The 21,642-nt window shown below is 46.9% G+C and overlaps 1 pseudogene; it reads right to left on the minus strand.

Moving 5' to 3' along the window:
* Positions 1-10,288: 10,288 nt before the first annotated feature.
* On the minus strand, positions 10,289-12,685 carry LOC105086414 (TGF-beta-activated kinase 1 and MAP3K7-binding protein 2-like; annotated as a pseudogene).
* Positions 12,686-21,642: the final 8,957 nt, after the last annotated feature.

Here is a 21,642-nt window from a genome sequence, read left to right on the forward strand (position 1 = left end):
AGAAAACTTCAAGAAGCAGAAGTGCTGACTGATATCCTCAAAAGATGAGAGAATCAATAACAAAATGCTATTGAGAACAAATGTTCAGAGATTTTTAAATAATTGTAGAAATGAAAAACTCAGCATGTTGCTTAGTTGAAAAACTTGAGGAAGTCACCTAGAAAGTAAAACAAAAAGACAAACGGAAAACAGGTGAATGAAAATAAGAGAAAAACACAGGATGAGGCCACGATCTGAATAACAAGGTTCTGAAAGGGAAAAAAACCCAAATACATAATTTAAGAAAATTTCTCCTACTCAGGGATCTGAGTTTCCAGATTGAAAGGGTGCCAAGCACCGTGGATGGAAATAGCCCCACATGAAGGCATTGCATTTGGAATCTCACCACCCAGGGCCAAAGAGAAGATTCCACAAAGCTTTCAAGGAGAAAAGACAGGTCACTTCCACGAGATGTGAGTCAGAAGGGGGCCAGACTTGTCAGCACTTGGAAGGCAAAGGGGCCGTGCCTCCAAAGCCACATGAAGACGGCACCCTGACTTCTGTGTCCAGCCAAACCACCACCCAAATATAAGGGAAGAACAGTGATATTTTCAGACACACAAGGTGCTGTGCACACTTCTCCCAGAACCTACGGAAGACTATGCTCAACCAAAATGAGAGCCTCAACCAGGAAAAAAGACACGGGATGCGGGAAGGAAGAGGTGCAACAATGGACAAGGGGACCCCCAAGTGATGGGAGGGGACGCCCGTGGACAGCAGCAGAGCCCCAGACAGGCAGCAGCCAAGCCACAGCGGACCAGCACGGCCTAGAGGAAAGGGCTCCCATCGCCGCAATCCCCGCTGCTGTCATCTTCTCAACCGGGGAGCTCCGCCAGGAGAACGTGGCGCAGACCCTTGCCGACGCTTGGTTTGTCCGACCAGGGCGCACGACAGTTCTGACGCTCCTGCCGCGTCCACCCGGGCACGTTCGTTTCACCCCACAGAGTTCTGTTTGATGTGTGCCTGAGAGTCGGACATCAACCACGGGAAGCTTAGAGAAACAATTTCAGAGACACTCGCTTCCTCTGCCCATACTCTTGCCAGATATCCAGGTCCGGCCCACATCTCAGGGCTGAAAATGCCCCTGAGACCCCCATCTCCCAAGATTCTTCCTGGCCTAAAACTAAAACCAAGTTACTTCCAGACATTCTCTATGGCTTGTCTTCCCCTGAAAGCGTTTAGGTAACACTGGCAACACTGACTTTCCCTTGGAATTTAGTTTTATGCTTGCTGTTCAGATGTCAAAGCTCAGCAGTTTTTTTTTGCTACATACACAGATGGCAGAACAAGGTCGGTGTAGCTGCTACTTCTGCAGGGGGTTCCAGTAAGGAGGGGGCAGAAGGGCTTCTCGACCACTGGCAATATCCTAATTCTTAATTTCAGCAGTAAACACAGGAACATGGTTGTTGATGATGATGATGATGATGACGATTACTTAAACTCCACGCATACCTTCATAAATCCTACTGCATAGGTCTGTATTAGCTGACTAGGGGGCCACAGCAAAATGCCGCATACTGGGCATTTCAGCAGCACAGATCCATCCCTCACACTCCTGGCGGCTGGAAGTCTGAGTCCGGGTGTGGGCAGGACTCGATCTCCTGAGGTCTCTCCTTGGCTTGCAGACGGCCACCCTTCCCTTTTCATCTTCTCCTCACGTGGGCCTCCCACTCTGCTGATCTGTGTCCTCATCTTTTTCCTATAAAGATACCAGTTATATCGGAGTAGGGCCACCCTAGTGACCTCAGCTTAACTTAATTGCCTTTTGAACACCCTACCTCCAAGTACAGTCTTCTTCTGTGGTACTGGGGGCGTATAAAATTTGGAGGGACATAGTTCAGCCCATAACAGTATCATAATTTTCCATTTTTATATTAAAAGTGTGAAAGGACAAAATGGAAAGCAATAGAAATTTTAATAGGCGAAAAAGAAAATATATGTTACAATTAACGTTTTAAAGTGGTAAGAATTTCCTAAGAATAATAGCATTCTCTTACATAACCACAATATAATCGTCAAAACCAGAAAATTTAATCTCAGCCCAATGCTATTACCTAATCCACAAAACATTGTCCGCTGCTGTCAGTTGTCCCAGTAATGTCCTTTTTGTGACTCTTGTTTTCCTGCTTTGATCAAGTCCAGAACAATAAACACATTGTTTCACGTCCTTTTAGTTTCTATTAATCTGGAGCCATTCCTCAGCCTTTGTCTCTCAGGACCTTGTCATACTTAAATTACAGCTATTTGAAATTACAATTACTTTGAGGCGCGCCCTCAATGCTGGTTTGTCTTACGTTGTCTCACAGTCAAGGTTTAGAAGGAACACTACCACAGCGGCATCTTGCCTTCTTCAGGCGGCTCATGTCAAGAGGCACACGGAATCAGTTTCTCCCAGTTCAGGCGATGTGACCCTTGGTCACTTGGTTCAGGTAGGTTCTACCAGAATTTCTTCTCTAAACTAGTATTCATTTCCTAGTAGGCGTCCCACTGCGTCCGTAAGTGGTAATCCGTCTTTGTTCTTAGTTATTCTGACGCTCAGTCATTCCAGACAGATGTGCTGTTGCTGCTTTTTTAGATACGTCTCCATTGTTCTCTGAAAACACGAAAGTGTTCAGCAGTGAAGCAGCATGCTGTCTTCAGCCTCTCTGAAGTGGCTTTCATGGAACAAAATCTATGCTTTAAGGCAAGACAAGAGCATGTAAGCATAACATACTCCCTGCCCGTACTGGACTCCCCCTAACGTGCAAGGTACATGACACACTAACCAGCCCCTCAAAGGTGGGGGTGCTGCTGGACGGCAGCGATCCTGTCTTTTGTTGTTTCGCTCTTCTGACGCCAGCAGCATCACTCCTTAGAAGACTACTGTTTCCTTCCTCGGTTCTGTAAGGGCTCATGGTGACCTGCTGCTCCCTTTGTATGTGCTGATCTGGACTAAGTACCTTTGGTGAACTTTGGGTAAAATATCAGTGTGTCCACATGTCAGTTTGATGTACGATCTTTTGTCTCAAAAATGTGTATGACTCCCAGGAATCCCGCTCCTGGGCGTATATCCAGAAGGAACCCTACTTCAAAATGACACCTGCACCCCAATGTTCATAGCAGCACTATTTGCAATAGCCAAGACATGGAGACGGCCTAAATGTCCATCAGCAGATGACTGGATAAAGATGTGGTATATTTATACAATGGAATACTATTCAGCCATAAAAACTGACAACATAACACCATTTGCAGCAGCATGGATGTCCCTGGAGAATGTCATTCTAAGTGAAGTAAGCCAGAAAGAGAAAGAAAAATACCATATGAGATTGCTCATATGTGGAATCTAAAAAAAAAAAACATAAATACAAAACAGAAACAGACTCACAGACATAGAATATAAACTTGTGGTTGCCAAGGGGGATGGGGGTGGGAAGGTACTGGGATTTCAAAATGTAGAATAGATAAACAAGATTGTTTATCTATACAGGATCTTGAGGTAGCTCACAGCGAAAGAGAATGTGACAATGAAAGTATGTATGTTCATGTATAACTGAAAACTTGTGCTCTACACTGGAATTTGACACAACATTGTAAAATGACTATAACTCAATAAAAAATATGTTTAAAAAAATGTGTATGACTGTGCCTTCGACTTCCAACAAGCAGAGCAATCTTCAGGGTTTCTGAAGAACCATCACCGGGTTACAGTGCTCAGGTTGGCTTGAATAAAACACTCCATATCTTTTAGATGGACTATTGATTAAGTGTTTGTTGACAGTGCCAAATAAATATATTGAAAGAACATGTACACAAACACAAATGCATACATATATGTAAATAGAGATAAAGACCCAGAGAGAGAGAGAGAAAGAAAGAAATTACAAACCAGGTGGCTTAAAACAACAGAAATTAATTCTCTCAAAATCCTGGAGGCCAGAAGTCTGAAACATGGTATCAGAAGGCCCATGCTTCCTCCAAAATCTCCACAGAAGAACACTTTCTCGCCTCTTCTGCCTTCTTGTGGCTCTGGGAGTTCCCTGGATCGTGGCTGAGTCACTGACACCTTTGCCTCTGCCTCGAAGTGGCCATCTCTTCTGTGTGTGTCCTCTCCTCTTCTTACAAGGCCAGCACTCATTGGGTTCAGGGCCCACCCTAAATCTAGGGTGATTTCATTTTTTTTTTCCTTTTTCAGATTTGTTTTTTGCTTTTTTGGAGGGGTGGGGAGGTAATTAGTTTTCCTTGTTTGTTTTTTGTGTGTTTGTTTGTTTGTTTTTAGAGGAGGTACTGGGGATTGAGCCCAGGACCTCATGCATGCTAAGCATGCGCTCTACCACTGAGCTATACCCTACCCCTCAGGATGGTTTCCCCTTAAGATACTTAACCAATTATATCTGCAAAGACTCTATTTGCAGTATCATCCCATTCTTAGATTCTGAGTGAACGTGAATTTTGAGGGGTCACTGCAGAAGCCTTCATAGGTAGGAAAGTGGAACCAGAAATTTAGCTCCTGGCAATAAAAGTGAAAAGACAAATACAGTTGCATAGTTCCCATCGCTAATAAGGAGGCAGCATGCCAGCCCTGAGAAGGCAGCAGAGCTTTTCAGCTCTAATTTCTGCAACATCTGGCTTGAGATCCCCCGACCTACAGCATTAGCATCACCTGGGAGCTTCTTAGAATGGCAAATTCACCTCCCATCTCCTCAACCGGAAGTTGTTGTGGGGCCCAGCAATCTGTTTTTAAAAGTCCTCCAGTGATTCTGAGGCTTTCCCGAATTTGAGAAACCCTGTAATAATGTCCTGACAATGTGAGAGGAACTGGAGTTCCACACAACTCTGTCTTCCAGCATCCTGTCATAGAAGTAAAATTGTGACAACAGGACATACAACTCTCTGCGTAGGAGGATGGGGGAGCAAAATTCAAACGGTCCAGTGATGTCCCTTTAACAAGAATTCCTCTTATTGCAACAATAAAGCCTAAATCTATCAAACTATATATTTGACGCACGTTTTCCCACACATTCTGCGTCTCTTGTGCACTGTCAGCAAGAACTGGGTAGACACAGGGAGTGGAGATGGGTTATTGACCAAGGGTTCATCGACTGAAGTCACCCCAGGAATGTTCTAATAAAAACTGTCCCACCTTCCTGCAGTCATTTCCTCAGCCCTAAGCTACCTACCCGGACTCTGGTCTTCATCAGGCATTTCCTTGTTCATCTTTGGATCTCTGAAGAACATAGATCCAGCCTTCAAGTCAGCAGGGTCACAATACAGAGTAAGTAGCTTTGTTTCATATTGTATCCCACGAACTCCCCAAAAAGAATCAGCTGACTCAGAAAGCAGGCTATGCTTTTGCACAGCAGAGGAAACCAAAGCAAAGTGAAAGTGAAAAGACAGCCCCCGAATGGGAAAAGACACTTGCAAACATCTGACCCATAAGGGACTAACATCCAGTCTAGACAAACAGCTCATGCAACTGAACAGCAAAAACACAAACAACCCAATTTAAAAACGGGCAGGAGAACTGAATAGGCATTTTTCCAAAGAGGAAATGCAAATGGTCAACAGGCACATGAAAAGATGCTCAACATCGCTGATCATCAGGAAAATGCAAATTGAAACCACAGTGAGATATCACCTCACACCTGCCAGAACAGCTATCATCAAAAAGAGCACAAATAACAAATGTTGGAGAGTCTGGGGAGAAAAGGAAACTCTCATACACTGTTGGTAGGAAAGTAAATTGGTGCAACCACTGTGGAAAACAGTGTGGAAGTTTCTCAAAAACCTAAAAATAGAACTACCATATGACCCAGCAATACCATTCCTAGGTATGTATCTGAAAAAAAACAAAAACACAATTTGAAAAGATACACGTATCCCAATGTTCATAGTGGTATTATTCATAATTACCAAGATACAGAAACAACCTAAATGTCCATCAACAGATAAATGCATAAAGAAGATGTGCTCTCTATATGTATACATATGCATACACAATGGAATAGTACTCAGCCATAAAAAAGAATGAAATTTTGCTATTTGCAGCAACATGGACAGACTTGGAGGGAATTATGCTAAGGGAAATAAGCCAGACAGAGAAAGACAAATACAGTATGATATCACTAACATGTGGAATCTAAAAAATAAAACAAACTAGTGAATGAAACAAAAAAGAAGCAGACTCACAGACAGAGAATAAGCTAGTAATTAGCAGTGGAGAGAGAAGTGGGAGATACAGACCATTGGGTATAAGACAGGCTCAAGGATATATTGTACAACATGTATGTAGTCAATATGTTGTAATAACTGTAAATGGAAAGCAACCTTTAAAAATTGTATAATTTTTAAAATTTTTTTAAAATAGGCTACTGAGCATCACTACAAACCTGTTGTGTCCAAAAGGGTTCTGAGAATCTGCTTTTCACACATACGATGATGACCACCACACATTAGAGTTTGCACATTGGCTACCACATTGAATATGTGGCTTAAATATTCTTGACCCCCAAGACTTGGAGGTGCTGAGTGTTGGGTGGAGCCACACAGCCTGGCTTTGGGTGTTCTTTTCTCCAGCTGCTAACTGTGTTACCCTGGGCTTGTTAATTAATATTTCAGTAACTCAGTCTCTTTATGTCACCTGAAGATGTCAACAGTACCAGTCATGGGGTTGCTGTGACATTTAATAAGCTAATGTAGGTAAAAGTACTCAGAATAGTGCCCAAAACCTAGTAAGTACCACATAAGTGTCAGTCATTGTGATCAGTAGCATTTTCAAGGCAACTGCTAGCACACATCTTTCAAGTCACAAAAAAGTCTCAAAAATTCTGCCATGGTGCATTTATTTTTGAGAAATATAGCTTCTCTATTTGGCTCAAGTAGCTTAATCCACAGCCAGTTCTGACCACATAGTCTAAACCTGTGAGATTAATAAGAGCAATAAGCAATTTTATGCTTTTTCTTGATTTTTTCCCCAAGATACCTGAGTTTGACCACAATCTGGCATTCACTTGTTGGTTGGGCAAAATTTTGGGAAATCCTGTCCAGGAGACCGTGAGGGAGGTGACCTCTGATTGAGGTGACCATATAAATCATCATCCGAGCTTGGTACTCTGGGAGGGAAGGAGTGCCAACCAGACAAGAAGCTGGGACGAGATGCAAACGGCTCATCCTGGGTCTAGTGCATCTGTATGTGAGGGGACAGAGAGGAAACATTTGGGAAGCTGGGATAATGTCTATTGGAAGGGGGGTCACATTCATGGGGTTTGTATTAGTCGTCTATTGCTGTGTAACACATTACAAATTTGTGACTTAACTCTCGTTTATCAGCTCACAGTTCTGGAGGTCACAGTCTGGCACAACATGGCTGGAGCATCTCTGCTCAGCATCCCACAAGACTAACAGGAGTGTGTCGGCCAGCTGCACTCTCACCTGGAGCTCAGGGTCTCCTTCCAAACTCACCTGGTTATGGCAGAACTTAGTTCCTTGTGGTTTTAGAACTGAGGTCACCACGTAATGGGGAAAAACAAACCTGACTCCATATCAGATCTCTTCCTTTGACTCTAACCCTGTGCTCTGTCTCCTGGGCTCAGTCCTGCTGGTTCTGCACCTTTTGTAAAAGAATGTTGCCTAGAGCCTGAAATGTATAGGAGAGCCCATTCTCAAGGCTCTGACCTTTAAGGGTATAACAGTTTTCCATTCATATAGAAATAAAAAGTTGCAGAACAGATAATAACATTTGTTTTGTTGGAGGTTCACAGAAACACCATGACCTGACCTACATGGACAGCTTAAAGAACAAAGGATTCCAACACCAGGAAGTTTGCAACCACCAACCACACTCCTTCCCCTTTTTAATATAAAAGGAGCCTAAATTCTGTCTTGAGTAAGATGGTTCTTTGGGACATTAGCTCCCCATCTTCTCCGTCTGCTGGCTTTCTGAGTAAAGTTGCCAATCCCTGCCCCAACAATTTGTCCCTTAATTTATTGTCTTGTCGTGTGGTGGGCAGTACAAACTTGGACTTGGTGACAACCATTTCCTCACTGGTTGTCACAGGGCCACTCAGCTCCAAAGGTCACTCACATTCCCTGTCATTTGGTCCCTTCGATCTTCAAAACCAGCAGTGGAAAACCTTTCTCATACTGAATCCTCTTACACTTCGAATCTCATTCTCCAAGAAGAGTCCTGTCCCTTTCAAGGGCTTGCCTGTTTAGGTCAGGCCCACCAAGGGTAATCTCTAACTTAAGGTTAACTGATTGGGATCTTAATTACATCTGCAAAATTCCTTCTCACAGGGACATAGGTTAGCGTTTAATGAATAACTGACTGGAAGTGTGTGTCCACCAGGGGCCAGGAATCCCAAGTCCATCTCAGTTCTACCTACCACAAAGTTAAATAGGGCAAAAGTTGATTTTTAAAAATTTGGTAAAAATTGGAGCTCATTAGATCAGGCTTTGAAGAATTTTTTTTTCCAAATTACGTTTTATTAATAAAACAAGTAAAAACTGATTTACCAGTCTTCACACAGAACTGCAGATGAAGCTGAAAAACAAGGCCTATTTTTAAAACAAAATGTATCAAATGTAAGGGCTTTGGGTTTATTGTCTGATAAATAAGGATTGTCATATTTCTTCCCATATACAAGATGCAAAGCCTGGAAGTTAAGGCTTTGACATTCATGTAGAATCACCTGTAATAATCCTGTTTATTTAAAAAACATTCATTTGCAAACATTCACAGTGGGTGACAGTCCACATTGTCTCCTGCCTTTTGCTACATTTCAGCACTTCCCTTAGCCCCACTCTAAGCACTGATAAATAATTTCAAAATTCTGTTTTAAATGCATGTTGTTATTTCTTTTTCTTGATTTCATTTAGTGATATACATTCCTGATCATCTGAATATTTATTTTCCTTATAAAAATGTATCATCAAAATAAAGAGATGCTTGAGGCTGCTTCAGTGTCCAAGTTTGCTTGTTTTTCTTTTTTTCCAGCTTTTCTTCAGTTGTCCTAAATATGACTAGCCTTGTTTTATAAATACCCACGACACTGCCACCAAGTCAGGTTTAGAAACAGACTGCCCCAACAGTAAAGCATTCAAACTTCTCTCCAAAAAAGGGCTGTGGGTTCTGCTGTGTTGCTGGCTTTGAAACTGTACTTTCCCAGCAGAAATCTCTTGTGTAAGGCCTGTGGGACACCAGGCAGACAAAGCAACCTTAACCTTGCTGCTGTCGGCGGGTTAAAAACACCTTTTGTCTTAAGCTTCCCCGTGGAAGATAAAATGCTGTGTTGTGTCACCCACCACTGAAGTCAGTGTGTAGTGCGACCTACAGACGTAAGCCTTGTAATGTTTTCTGCAGTTCACCGTGCAGCACGTGCGTGTCTTCCCAGAACACCGGCACTCACGAGGGCAAAGTACAGGTAAGCAGAGAAAAGCTGTGTTGTGCATAGCTTCGTTTCATTGATGCCTTTTTATTTTAAGGCATTGCTTCCTTCAGGTAAGGCTTAAAAAGGGACATGATCGTGCTTAATCACTAACAGGAAAAAAGGATTAGTTAACAGAAGACTATGACACTACACACGCAGAAAGAAAAGGAAATAATAAGGAAGAAAAGAAACCACTTGAAGCAGACTCAAGAGAGCTGCACAGCAGGAGAGGCTGTGGGAACCTCGCTCCGAGCTTGTATGGAGGGCGCGTGCTGCTTCCTCTTCATCCCTAGACCCTAGAGCCCGGCTTCGCGGAGCGGAGCTGTTTCCAGGGAAGACACAGACAAGGCCGAGGGCACCACAGATCCGTGAGGTTCCTCCCCTGTCCACTGGCACCACGCGGCAGCAAACCTTGTTCCTTGTTCCTTTCCTCCATGTTTGTAGTGTTTCACTAAAAGCTTTAAAAAAAAAAAAAGCCATCGTTTTATTCTTTCCTCCTATCAAAATTCAGTAGTGACATGCGGGGAAAAGAACTGGGAACACCTAGGCATTAATATATTGAGAATCATCCATAACGGGCTAATGGTAACAATGTTCATGGTTAGGCAGCCGGCAACCAAGTCTCTCAGCAGATTACCTTTCGTGTGATGAATTTCAACTGCCCATGACATTAGACTGAGGCATTGTTAGCTCTGTGGGCCGACATTTAACATTAGCACAACGCCATCTTGTCACACCTTCAATCTGACAAAATCCTATGTAGCAGTGAAACCTTTCCCCTGATGACAGACTAGTTTCTTGAACTTCAGTGCGGTTTCAGGGAAGATTCAGGGCCTCTTGGCTCAGAAATGCCTTGGCATCTCACACTGCTCACAACGGATCAAGGCTGGATGCTTCAAAGAAGTACCTGCAGTGCACTTGCACTGAGCTCCTCATCATCTTCTGTGTCTTGAGGCTTCAGTGTTTTGATGGTGGACCTTTGATGTCTGGGTTTTGGTGGCACAGGACCTACAAATCCAATATTGCCATAAAAGTTATGAATGATGCTGGGATTAAAATGTGGTCCTCAGGCTTGAAAAAGATCAATTTCTTCGGTTAAGCAGTCAATGTCAATCTGGAGTTTTCCGTTACAACTTCTCAACTGCTGCGTTTCTTCAAGTGAAGCTGTTGGGGATACAGAATTTGATCTTTTCAGATGCCTTTGAGTTAGATTATTTTCCATTTCATTGACCTCAGATTTTAGTTCATCCAGTTTTTCACTTTGAACCTCAAGCTCTCCTTGAAGTCGCTCCCTTCTGGCCTCCTGATGCACCAGTAGAGCGTGTGTGTAGGCAGCAGCCTCGGATCCCACACGCAGCTTCCGTGCTTCACTTGTTCTATCCACGTGTGCTGAAGTAGGGTCTGTGAGGCGCTCAATATTCTGTTTCTACACAATCATCAGGATGGTTTAGAAGATCTGTAAGTTCAAAGGTGGGGGACACCACCCCTGGTGACACTGCAGGGGGTTTTGTGGGAGAAACTGTAATTTTGAAAGTATATTTTGTATTGGGCTGAATGACCACCACTCAAGGAGAAGTTACAGAGTTATTGTCTATGCTCAACTTTTGGGAAGGTGTTGATGAATAAAGGCAGGACCCATGCTCACTTGCCCAGACATATTCCTGGCAGTAGCAGATCTCCAGAGTTTGTGGATGTAAAAAGGGTGTGTTACAGAAACCTGAATCCCATTGAGAAACCAAGCAACACTCGGAGGATTGGAGAACTCAGGTTTATTACACCAGCGGGCCCAGAGGAGTTAACACTCCAAGCTCTGGACCCCGTGTGTAGGTTTACACAGGCTTTTGTAGGGTTTTAGATTTCAATTAAGTTTGCATCATATGCAAATGAGGTGTTAGAAATGGACCAGTCAGGAGTGAACTTTTGGGAACCAGTGGAATTTTAGGGGTAAGTTTCATTTTCCTAGAAGCAAGCCATTTTACAGAAGCACAAAAGCAGGAAGGCAGTGGCTCTGCCTGGGAGGTCTTGCTGGTCCCTCTGTGGGTTTTGCCCCTTCAGGTGGGCCGATTCCGCGTGGCCTGTGGTGGCATTAGCTGAAATATAGACCTTAGGTTGACTACGGGACTTTGCCTCATCAGCATCTGGGGGAGTGGCAGCTCTGTAAACAGTGGGCTGGTTTCTATTTAAGATCTGGCTGTTGACCGAAGAGGAACTGCTGGAGGTTCGAGGTCCAGAAGAACGTAATTTTGAAGAACGTTTCTTTGTGGGGGTTCAAGTCTGATTTCAATCTGGATTTTTCAAGGTCCTGTTGAAGTATTCTGAATGTTCTATTGGCTGTGGGCAGAAGACTGCGAGCTACCAGGTGAGTGACTTGTTGGTGGCTGCGGAGCAGCAGGTAGACATGAGAGGTCCGGTGGCCTTGCCGATTGGGCTGCTGGGCTGAGGTGTGCAGCAGAGGAGCAGATGCAGGATGTGGAGTCCAGGGACCAGGCTGTGAGGGCTGATAAACTCATTGAGGCTTCATAGGATTAAACTGCGGTACCCAGCCAGATGCTGCTGTGTCTGTCGAGTTGTACCACTAGGAGTTGTAATGTAGGGCCTGATGGAGATAAAATTGCCCTGTGGACTGTTACGTACACCATGTGCAAGCAAAGATGTAGGCTTATTACCACCAGTCTGGATATTTGGGCCTAAAGTTACCATCATGGGATTCAATCTCGGAGTGTGTTGAGAGAGGTTAGATGTTCCTTCACTGCCTAAGTGAATGTGCTGCTGAATTTGAAGCACCAGATGGACCGGATGTTCCAGAAACACTGAGGCCTCGAGGAACTTGCGCTGGTGCCGTCTGTGGCTCTGGCTGGAATGGTTCATTACTGGACTGACCACCTTGAAGTTGTCTGTCACTAATGCTGTGCCTTAGAGTCCTACTCCCATTCATTCTATTTCCTTCTCTTCGATGGCGGTAAACATTCTGTGACTTCAGGTCCAAGTTGAGAGAAGTCATGTGATTGCATAGACCAGAAATTCCAGAATCATCGGGAAAATTCAAGTCTCCTTCACGGCGAAGATACCTCGTACGAGAGAGAGGGAGGGAGGGAGGGAGGGAGAGAACCACACAGCAGGCATCCAGGTTATTCTTCTCCTGTAACACGCACCTGGATGCAGCTTCAGGCCCTTCGGGGAACTTTTGTCAGAGGTCGTGTAAAAACCTGAAAGTCAATTTGGTGGCTTCCGTGGGCCATTCGTACATTTCCTGATCAGGATTCTTTGTATGGTAGGCGGTTCTAGGCCTTCGTGGAAGCAGTTCTTGTCTCTTCAGTCCAAGTGTTTTTCTTCACTGCCTCCTCCTCCCCTCCCCCTCCTCTCCCCTCCCCCTCCTCCCCCTCCCCCTTCTCCTCGGCCTCCCACCTCTCGCCTCCCTGCTCAGCCCCTCCAATCTGCTGGCTGAGCAGGGAGGGAGGGGGTCGGGCTGAGTAGCCCGTGATTTAAAAACCGTAGCCGCTTGGCCTCCCTCCCTCCCTCCCTCCCTCCCTGGGCCCCCACCACTCCTTGCACTCACCTGCCCTCCCCCTACCACCCCCACCCCCCGCCCTCCCCGCGCTCCCCTCCCCCCCAGCCCTCCCTTGCTCCCTCCCAGCTCTGCCACCCCTTGAAGAATTTAGCTACAAGACATTCTTTATCCGGTATTCTTTTGAAGTACTTTTTTCACTTGAACTAGATGTTACTCGTTACTTAGAGACCTTATTATGACGAGACTTATCTTGGTTGTGTTACCTCAACAACTCCCTTTTATTTGAAGCCTGAAGAAACCTAAACCCGAACCTCAGGAGCGCTTCCCTGTCTGAGTCCTGGACCAGCAGTGGAGCGGAGCCAGGCAGGCGGCGTCCTTGGTTTGCCACCGGGCTCGCCCGCAGCCTTGCTCCCCAGGGAAGCCGCCCCCCTGCACAGCAGCAGCTGGGCTCCTCCACCCTCGCCCCGCAGCTGGAGTCCCTCTGAGCACAGCCAACGAGAGGCCTGGGGATGGGAGGAGAGAGAAGTCGGGTTCTTGTACTCACCCTGCTCTCGTGGCCCCCATCGGACCCCAGGTGTGCTCTGTGCGGTCCCTTGACACGGTTCCAAGTCCTCACCAGGCTCTGACACCAGCTGCACATTCTTCCTGCCCTTCGGGGCTGGGGGCCAACTCTCACGAGTCCCTGGTGCCCCCAGCCCTTGTTGGTTTCTTTATCCATGTCTGCAGAGTCTCTTCATCTCAGAGATCATGTTGTCTCTTCTTTTAAAATAAGTGATCTTGTGTGTGTCCTGCCGGGACCCTGATGGATACAGACAGATGAGGACGCTTGACTGGTCTCCCTCTCTTTTGATTCCTGGATGTCACTTGTATTCATAAATTAAAAACAAACAAACACACAGAGAGCCTTAAAAATCTAACAGCAAAGTGGCTGAAGCCCTCGGGACTTGCTAGGGAATTCTGGCAGGTTGTGGACATCAGACACACTGAGGCCTTTGATGGGGATGAATGGGGTAAGGGAGCCTCCTCGCACTCTCCCATTCCTGGCCCTAAAATATCCTGAAATGAGAGTCTCTGAGAAGGCACCTAGAGCTGCTTCCAGTTTCCCAAGCTACATATTGAACCTCCCCAAAACTCAGAGATTTAGAAGAACAACCACCATTTATTTCACTTGCAAATCTGCAGGGCAGGCAGGCTCACAGGGGACTGAGCATCTCTGCTCCACGTGGGCATGGGGGACAGCTGCAGCAGAAGAACCAGAACCCCCAACAGTGGCCCATGTCAGGGGTCCTGCGAGAGGCTCAGGTAGAAGCCTCGTCCCCTTTCATAACACAGCCTCATCAACCATGAACATCACTCCTGCCGTGGATGCAAAGTCCCCCAGGTCCCCGGGGAGAGGACAGAGACCCAGCCTCTTGATGGGCAGTGACAAATCTTCCACGGAGCCCACGGGGCCAGTGTGCGGAGGCAGAATCTGCCACTGAGACTGGAAGGAAATCAATGAAGTATGAGCACGAGCACCTCCCGCTCTGGACTGCCTCGTTGTGCTCCTGACGGAACGTCCCTCCGTCCCAGCCCCACAGAAGCAGCTGGAACTTGACCTCACACTCAGGCTGCCCTTGAGACCTCATCACCTTTGGACTGTTACATGAGGACATGTCTGCATTACCTTGCAAGTAACCCAGAGGTCACCAAAATCAGTGACGACCGGCAGTTAAATTGCTTCTCAAAGAATGCCACTCAGAGCTCCACTGTTTTTCTTGGCTGGCTGCAAGTAACTGTCCTTCGAATGAGACTTTGAAGTGTGGTAGAATGCGACCTTCTCATTTTCAAACTCTTGCAGCAGCAATAAAACAATAGAAGAACAAAGCAAGGATTCCCAGCATCCACACGCTGGAAGCTGAGATCTGCATCCAATTTCATGGTTTCCAGAATTCAAATGTGCTTATGAATCACATGAGATTCCAGCTAAATGTCACTCTAAGGGCAGATCTTTCTCCCCCTGCTTCAGTCGTCACCAAGCAAACATTTCTGGAGGAACCGACTCTTCGTCTGCGCAACAGCAACCCTGGAGCGAGTGCTGGTTACGCAGGCACAGCCGCGAGCGGGGTAGCGAGCTGAGAGCCACGGTCCGGGCCACATCCAAACCCAGCTGGACTTGCAGGCTTTCTATTCAGACCCCTTCATCCATACCCAAACTACCCCCCACACCTGCTACCCTTCCTTCAAGACGTCCTCTGTGATTCCAGTTTCCTGAGTCTTGATGGGCACATGGCAGTAGGTAATCTCCCCTCTGCGTGGTTCAACCCCACTAAATGGTGGCTCCTACTCCTCCCTGTGACCCATGCTGCCATCTCCCCTCTAATCTATTAATGAATAAATAAATCTTCATTGTTCACGTGGGAAAGAAAAACTCTTCCCAAGGCCTTCCACAGGGAAGAAACATTCTTTCCCCTACCCATCTTAGGTTCTTCTCCTGGAGTCCTGCAAATTAGATGGACGAAAAACAGAGCAAGACGGAAGCAAACAGTTTATTAATGTGTGCAACACGCATGCATGTGGGAGGAGCTCAGTGATGAGTAGCTCAAGGTGGCGGCTACAACATGGGGGCTTATATAGCATCTCAACAGAAGAGCCACAGATTTGTAGTGAAGTGACAAGACAAAGGGAAAGGGGCCAAATGGCAGGGAGGCAAACACATGAGGGACACTGGGGGAGCGGGGGTGGCTGTGCAGGGCACCTCGGCCCCAACTCTCCATCTTCTTCACAGTCATAACGTTTCCCAGGAGAGGGGATTCGTGGCACTCTCATTTCTCAGAAGTTTCTGCTTTTAGTCAGTAAGGGAAGCTCTGGGAAGGCGTCTTTCTGCATCTGCTGACTCTCATTTGCTTCCAGCTCAAAACAATCCTTATGCCAAATGGCATGTCTGGGCTGCCCTGATTCGATCCTCTGAATTTCCATGGTATACCCTGGTTTTCCTTGACAATGTCCCGAACCTTGAAGCCATCTCTGGGAGATGGCCACCTCCTCCATCCTTCATTCATTCATGGGCCAGGAAGGGTGACCCCACCTCCCGTCCACTGCCACCTCTGCTCAGACACTTTTGTCTCCTCCTGGAAGCCCTGTGTCCCCTCTGCTGCCCTGGAGGTCTCCACCTCCCTCGGGACTCACCCCGACGTTGGCAAGGCCGGCTTCCTCAGTGACAGACCCTCTCATCACCACAATCCTCTCCTTCGTTCAGACCCCCTTCCCAGCCTGCTAGGGCAGCCATCCTCGACTGGTGGAAGATCCAGGCTTGCGGAAGTGCCCCGTGAGTCCGCCATCCTCGTGACATGCGGCAGAGCACGCGCCACACCCAGGCTCCTGGCTCTGCTCTTCCAGCCTCCTCCCCAGCGCTGCGACCGCGTCCTTCATGAAGCTTTTATGGCCGGCCCAGCCCAAGGCGGCTGTGGCTGCCTGCAGCTTGGGGGCCATGTCTGAAGTCATCAGAGTCCCTCCCATCCTGCTCCGAAACCACCACCTTCGCGGCACCGCCATCTCCGCTCTACAATGCCGTGGAAATCTGGTCCCTGCTCGCCACCCACATGCCCAGTCCCCTCACTTTTACTTGTACATATACTCAAGTTTGTTCTCACTGATGAAAATTCATTCCAGTGCATGGTTCTTACACACAGCATCGCTTTGCTTCTGTGAGATGATCACGCAGAAGGGTGCTAGTTAAAGATGGTCTGCATAAACCGGGGGCTGGGAAGGAAGCAAGAGGGGTCGGCAGCTGAGATTCGACATCAGAAATACCTGTGAGGACCGAGGGCTCAGGGCCTTATTACTTGAACTGGCACCTCTTGGGAGCTGGCTAGAAATGCAGAGCTTCCAGCCTGCCCCACCACCCCGACCCCAACCTGCTGGATCAAAACCTCCTTTTTAACAAGATCCCCTGGTGATCTGTGCACACATGACAGTCTGAGCGATGCTGGGCTGGGTAATCGAGAAAGTGTGTGGGGGGCCACGGAGGAAGGCAGGGTCCAAAGTGCGGAGGTCAAACCTGCACTCGAGTTCTCCCAGGAGCTCCTGTCTGTCCACTCACTCACCTGCAGGCTGAGAAAGGCCGTGGGGCCCCAGCAGGGGGTTCCCTCACAACGTGGGATGTCTCTTCCCACATCGGTTCTCGGTTCTCAGACACCAGCCGGGTGCCCTGTAGACAGCGCTGACCCCGCAGGTTAAGGGCTCAGTCTGACAAGACTGCCTTCACCTTCGACACCAGGTTGTCGCCGAGACTTCTGATCACCCAGCTATAAATTCATGCAGGTCCCATGACCCCCCTTCTCTGGTTTGATAATTTGCCAGAATGGCTCACAGAACCCAGGAAACTGCTTTACTGCTACTGGTTGGTGATAAAGGATACAGTTCAGGAAAAGCCAGACGGAAGAGATGCCAGGGCCATGGGGGAGATGGAAATGGGAGGGTCCACGTCCAGTCTGGGCACAACACCCTCCCAGCACCTCCCTTCATCAGCCCAGCAGCCACTTGAACCCCACCAGTTAGAGGTTCTTTTGGAGGATCCACTACTTGGGCATCATTGATTCAATCATAGGTTTTTAGTGACTGAGCTCAATCTTCAGCCCCTCTCCCCTCCCTGGAAGTTGGGGGGTGGGGCTGAAAGTTCCACCTTGGTCTGTCTGGGGACCAGCCCCTATCCTGAAGCACCCATGTGCCCCCAGTCCCCAGTTGTCACATTAGCAGTAAGAGACTCTCATCACTCCAGAGATTCTGAGGGTTTCGGGAGCTGCCTGCCAGGAACCAGAACGGAGACCAAATATACACTCTTTATTCTATCACAGGACCTGCCTCTACCCTGTTTTCACTGGGTAGTTTTGGCAGTATTTGAGGCCTAAAGTTTGTAGAGTGATTTAGGCAGAAGGATGAGACATCCTGGGGTACGAATCCCCAGAAGTCAGCACCATGTAAGACGTCCAAGTGCCTGAGACCGTAGTGCCAGAGGGACCAGGTGCGCAGTGGTGACGTCACTGCAGATCCCAGCCCCCAGCCGTCCCCATCAAGACACAGATGCTCCAGACCCGCCAACCTGCTGGCCAAGTACCGCCAAGTACCGCCAAGTGATCCTGCTGACACCACGCAGAGCACAAGAAGAGCCAGGAGAGCCCAGCGTGAATCCTGCCCCACAGGACCTGTGAGCATCACCACGGCCCTGTGGGGCGGTTTGCCACAAGTGGTAGAGATTGGAGCAATGTGCATTTGGGGGATCTGGAGCAATGAATGTCTAAAGATGACTAAGCATCATCGGGAGGTTTTCAGGCTGTGCTTCCTTAGGGACTGGTCATTCTTCCTAGCTCGGGGCCACAGGGATGGGAAGTGGGAGGGGGGCTCCTGCCCCATCACCCTGCAGCTGGAATGGCCATGGCTTTCAGCCTTTTAATGATCTGTCTCCCAAGAACAATCTTCCTATGGACAAAGAAATTCTCTCGGTTCTGAGTGTTCTTAGGCTTAACAAAGCTGGGACACCCGTCAACTTACAGGAGAGTCAACTGAAGCCCAGAAAGGGGAGGTCCCAAGATAGGATAGAAGATCAGAACATGCTCCTAACTCAGCTCCACATGACATTCTGGTTATTTTCTATCCAGGTGGCCCATTTTATCCCACAGATCAAGAGAAGGAACAAGCTTCCTTAAATACGTGTGTTTCGTTCCTGCATCTAAATTTAGTGCCTTAGGTTGGCAACTAGATGTGTTAGGCAGTCTCTAGGCAATACACCTGTGTTTCTCATTACACCTTTCATCTCCATGGTTTCAACACTTCCCAACTTCCAGAACCAATTTCATTATCATGTCTCAATGGCTTTAACAGTGAGCTAAAAAGCAACCAGGATATGCACACTTGAATGCACAGCCTTCAGCTGCTTACTTATTTCTCTGTATGTTCTCTTCCCCAGACAGGAGGGGGCCTAATTAAAATGGACTCATACAGATCGGTTAATCTGTAGTAACAGGCACTTACTGAGACAAGACATCATGTTCAAAGCACATTGTAGTACTGCTAATATAGTCATCAATGTGGGGGACACTGTAGCAGGGTAGAACAAATCTGACTACGCATTAGATCGGTGTCCCACAAGGCCAACAGGAGTGTGTCGGCCAGCTGCACTCTCACCTGGAGCTCAGGGTCTCCTTCCAAACTCACCTGGTTATGGCAGAACTTAGTTCCTTGTGGTTTTAGAACTGAGGTCACCACGTAATGGGGAAAAACAAACCTGACTCCATATTAGACCTGTTCCTTTGGCTCTAACCCTGCGCTCTGTCTCCTGTGCTTAGTCAAGCTGGTTCTGCACCTTTTGTAAAAGGATGTTGCCTAGAGCCTGAAATGTATAGGAGAGCCCATTCTCAAGGCTCTGACCTTTAAGGGTATAACACTTTTCCATTCATATAGAGATAAAAAGTTGCAGAACAAAGAATAATATTTATCTTGCTGGAGGCTTTGCAGGAACACCATGACCTGACCCACGTGGACAGCTGCAAGAACAAAGAATTCCTACAGCAAGAAGTTTGCAACAGCCAACCACACCCCCCCCCCCTTTTTAGTATAAAAGGAGCCTTAGTTCTGACTTGGGGAAGATGGTTCTCGATGACATTCGTCTACCATCTTCTGGGTCTGCTAGCTTTCTGAAAAAAAAAAGTCCTTTTTCCTTGCCCAAAAACCTCATGTGGCAAGCAGAATGAGTTTGGACTCAGTAACAATACTAAAAAGTACTTGAAAATATTAAATTTCTCAGATACCTGAAACACGCCCATTCAGAAACTTTAACAACATCTTTTGTTGAAAGCGTGTATGTTCTGAGCAGAGAATGGAAGAAGATGAAAACACCTTGTGAGTTTGGCACAGATATATTCACAAAGTAAGTGAATATTAAATATAACCTAAGCTTTTTCCTGCATCTCCAGGTTACCCTCCTGAACAGCAATTTTGTTCTCACTCGATAATGTTCTCGGAGACTGTGAAGGTGTATTTGCTATCTTATCTCATGGTGGGAGACTCGAGCTTAGCTGGGAAGAGTGTATTTGACAATCAGAACATGGAGAGATGGTTCTTGGATCCAAGAGAAAAGAAATGGCGCCTGGATACCATGAAACTGTCACATGCATGGAGGAGGATAAGCAAATCAAAGGTGCCGCTTCCCTGACCATCAAGCTGGAGCCCCGTCCACAAAGCACCTGACTCTCCCGGGCCCAGGAGTCTTGTAATAGGTTGCTCATCAGAGTGTGTCTGTGGACGGGGCTCTGCACCCCTGGAGCAGCCCTGGCTGGTTGGTGGTCCGGCGGCCACAGGGGAAGGCAGCAGGTTCAAGCCACTGGGTGGAGAAGGGCATCTCTGGGTACCACCACCTCTGCCCAAGCCACGGCCCAGCCAACGCCTCTGAGCATCTCACCCTTACGGAGTGCGTAGTTTCACACCTCTGTGGAGTGGACATTTCAACTGCAGCCTGGAAATGGTTTCAGTTTTACATTTTAGCTGGGTTTTATTGAGTCTTTGGATTTCTTGGGGAAAGTCAGCCTTTGGTCTTATTAGCTCTGCATCTAGCAGTTGAAATTCCTTATGACTCTGCAAGCTTCCTTATTAGACCCAGATCCTTTTTCCTTTTTCTTTCTCTCTTTTTTTTTTTTTTCTTTTCCCTTTTCAGGACACCTCTGAGCACTAGCATTTCAAAGATTCAAGGTACACACTCAGGAAACATCAGCTCAGAATAAAGTCCTCCACCAGATGAGTCCTCGACAGCCTCTGTGAACTCTCTTAGTTCACTTTTTTTCTCTTGGCCTTAACGCCTGCTTTCCCTGCCTCCCCTGACCCAGCTCTTCCAAATGCCTCGGGCATATTTACCCTTAATTAAAGCCTTCCTGAGAAGTCCTCCAGCTCCACTGGGTGCGGGACTCATCAGCTCAGCAATACCCTTACTTGGGTTGAAAAGGCATCGCTTTGTCCTGCGTTTGAGCCTCAGTCAACATCAGCTAACTGACAGGTCCTGTGAGGTCTACGCATGCGGAAAGAGTGAAAGAACAAAACTTGACTAAGTATCCGTATAGTCATCGTCCTTGCTTATCTACTTGTTTCTGAGTGCAATTTCATTGCTACCCAACCGAGGCCATGAACTTGGCCCCGATCTTGCTTCTGATCTGGCTTCAGGAGGCAATTTTTTTTTAACATTTTTTATTGATTTATAGTCATTTTACAATGTTGTGTCAAATTCCAGTGCACAGCACAATTTTTCAGTTATACATGAACATATATATATTCATTGTCACATTTTTTTTCGCTGTGAGCTACCACCAGATCTTGTATAAGGAGGCAGTTTTAACAGTGCAGCTAGAGGTGTTCTAACCCTTGGATGTTGGCTTTAAGCCATCAAAATGCCATCACTGCACAACTGAGAGTGTGACCCCTCTGTCCACCACCCTTTTGGGGGTCCCACTTACACTGCCCTACGCCCCCTGGCACGGGATTTACCTTCCAGATGTCAGCACCGCATCTTCCAAGGTCTCCTCTCCTTAATTACATGTAGATGCCTCAGGGCAGCATCATAGACCTACCACAATGCCTGGTGCAAAGCAGATCTTTAATAAAGAGTGGTGATGGATAACTCACCAGTACCAGATTTTCAAAGGTGGAGCTAAAGCAAATCTTTTC

This window comes from Camelus dromedarius, chromosome 36 (assembly GCF_036321535.1).
Source record: "Camelus dromedarius isolate mCamDro1 chromosome 36, mCamDro1.pat, whole genome shotgun sequence".
NCBI classification, from domain to species: Eukaryota; Metazoa; Chordata; class Mammalia; order Artiodactyla; family Camelidae; genus Camelus; species Camelus dromedarius.